This window comes from Paramisgurnus dabryanus, chromosome 7, assembly GCF_030506205.2.
Source record: "Paramisgurnus dabryanus chromosome 7, PD_genome_1.1, whole genome shotgun sequence".
Classification (NCBI taxonomy): domain Eukaryota; kingdom Metazoa; phylum Chordata; class Actinopteri; order Cypriniformes; family Cobitidae; genus Paramisgurnus; species Paramisgurnus dabryanus.
Window position 1 is genome coordinate 45,367,319 of NC_133343.1, and position 2,677 is coordinate 45,369,995.

The window sequence follows — 2,677 nt, forward strand, 5'->3', positions numbered from 1 at the left end:
ATACTGGGAACTATATTCTCAGAAGACAAAGCACTGCTACTTGGGCGGACCGATTTGCACAACTCTGACCGAACTCTCTGCTCCTCACCAGGGGACTTCTCGGGTGCTGCGAGCAAATCACTCCGCCCAAGTAGCAGTGCTTCGCCTTCTGAGAATATAGTTCCCAGTATGTATACTGTTAAAAGATGGCTGTGTCACATATGACCTTGTTATTTGTACACGTTGTGACTACACAAACCACAACACGTAAATAGGAAAATGTTTGCGTTATTATGTCACTTATTGGGAGCAGTATGCTAGCTGAAGCTATTTACTTTCAGTCTTTGTACTAGGCTAAGCTAGCGGGGAATGCGTCAGACAGAGTTACAGCACGCACGGAGATGAGAAAGGTATGTATGGACTTATCTAACTCCGGGAGATACGTTGAATAAGCTAAATTCCCAAAATCTGGGCGTGTTCCTATAACAAAGCAAACACTGACAGGTTGCTTTACATGTGGGTCAAACAGCCTTTTGTGTAGTCCCTTACCAATCAGATCGAAGATGGACTTCAGAACCTCTGGACTGTCTGTGTAAGACTTTAAACTCGCCCAGACCAGCCAGGCATCTTGTTAGCAGACATCCCGACCTGATCAAAAACTTTTGATTAGGAGATGTTCTAATCCTATTTTTAATATACATTTTACAAACTTACCACAGGTGATCTGGCAAAGTGACTTATGAAACAGCATCATCCCAAATCTCCTCTTCAGGCTCATCTTAGCGATCATTGCATTTGATAAAGTTTGGAAAAAGATAAACATATTTCATTAGTATAGAAACATAATTGTAATGTTTTAGTTAGAAATACAGAAATAAATTTTTTTGTCATAACACTATTCATTACCTTTTAAGGGGGAATGATTTGGGCATCTGGAAAGACACACGACTTCACATCTCTGTATTTTAACACACGTCTTCAAATTGCATGTTGATCTGCCTACAATTTAAAACACATAATAAAATAAAAAACAAGTCATAGCCCCTTTTAAAAAGAAAACATAAATTGTGAAATACAAAACACTGCATCTTAATTATTAGGATTAGTAGAATTTGATTTGATTACAAAACAAATATTAAATGCATTGTAAGGTTTTACGAGAGACGCTTCACAAAAAAAGCGTCCTAAATTAGCTTCTCATATTTTCCTAATGACAATGATAAACCAGTCTTGAGAAACAAGTACCAGGTGTTTCTAAAAAGCCACTCTCACTTCTCACCTGTGAAGTTTCTTGTGTTTGTGTGTCATTCTGTTTCTGACCTGACAACCCTTGTTGTCTGTTTCTTGTTCAATCCTGACAAAATATAAAGAAGTAAAATTAGTGCAATATTGGAAGAGAATTCTATAATGACCTTTATCAGAATGTTAAGCATACACTTGCATACTGCATTTAAGTAAATGTTGTAGAATAGCAGGGTTTACACAACATTACCTGATCCAGATGTTGTGGCTGTTGATGCATGAAAATCTCAGCACTGACAAGATCATCATCACTTTTCTAATTTGAAGGGCTCTGATAAAGAAGACATTACAAAAGAGTTATAAAAATATACTGAAAATAAGAGCACATTTGTCTAGATAACCAATATTTTCTATTTCCATTAAAACTTGCTAACTATTCAACAAGAGAAGTAAGCAAAATTACACCATTACAATTTATTTCAATTCGAATAGAACATGCCAACTGACACGACATTTTCGTACAAAGGAGTTAACTTGAGTGTTTTATGCCGCTTAAAATCATGGATACTGCGCGAATGACCGCAGCATAAACATAACATGTGATTGACTGATTGCCATGGAAACATGAAGGTCACGTCGACTATCTTGTCCCTTTTAATTTTATAATTGCATTTATAACCATTACCCCGTCGTGAAAACCTCAGCATGATTAATATTGGATTCGACGCCCATGTTATAACGTCATCAGTAAGTTTAGATTAATGTCAATTACACGAACTACTAAACGTATCCGTTATTGCGAATTCGTGAGCCATAAAACACCAACATCATCTAAGTTTTAAGACTTAATCAGTAATATGAATTTGAGAAATAGAGCAGCTTAACTGACCACACCGCACTCGAGCTGCTGCTGCTCCTTACCAAAGGCTGATAGGTGTCTGTGGCGCCTGTAAGACCTCTCGGATATACACTGACTGAACTACGATATCAACAGACATGGGGACTTGTGACTTGGACTCGAGTCGCTATTTTTGTGACTTGTGACTTGACAAAAATTAAAATACTTGGGACTTGACTCGGACTTGGAAGTTAAAAGACTCGGGACTTGATTTGACTTGAGACATGATGACTTGAATGACTTGAGTGTTAATCACATCATGTTTTCAGTTTAAATATAAATATATAAATTATTTAAAGAAATAAAGTCGACCCAGCTGGAGCACAGGCTGAGAATGGTGTTGTCATGACTGAATCACGACACTATCATTCGTCATGCCCTCTCGTACCTTACACACACCACGCCCACTTAGATCAGATATCAACATGTCAGCCGGAGGGGTACCGAGGGTCATCGCTTTCGGCTTCAACAAGATGGCAAAAGAGAACAGTGCGTTGCAAGAAATGCAACATTAAAATTACAGGCAGCCAGACGACAACCTCCAATTTCATTCGTCAT

The 2,677-nt window shown here is 38.0% G+C and overlaps 1 long non-coding RNA gene across 1 annotated transcript; it reads right to left on the reverse strand.

Annotated features, from left to right (window-relative positions):
• Nucleotides 1-691: 691 nt before the first annotated feature.
• Nucleotides 692-1,557, reverse strand: LOC141282424 (uncharacterized). The gene is made up of 4 exons (XR_012337078.1): nucleotides 1,472-1,557; nucleotides 1,259-1,333; nucleotides 886-978; nucleotides 692-757 (listed from the first exon to the last, which is right to left on the reverse strand). It is a non-coding gene; the product is annotated as an uncharacterized lncRNA (long non-coding RNA).
• Nucleotides 1,558-2,677: the final 1,120 nt, after the last annotated feature.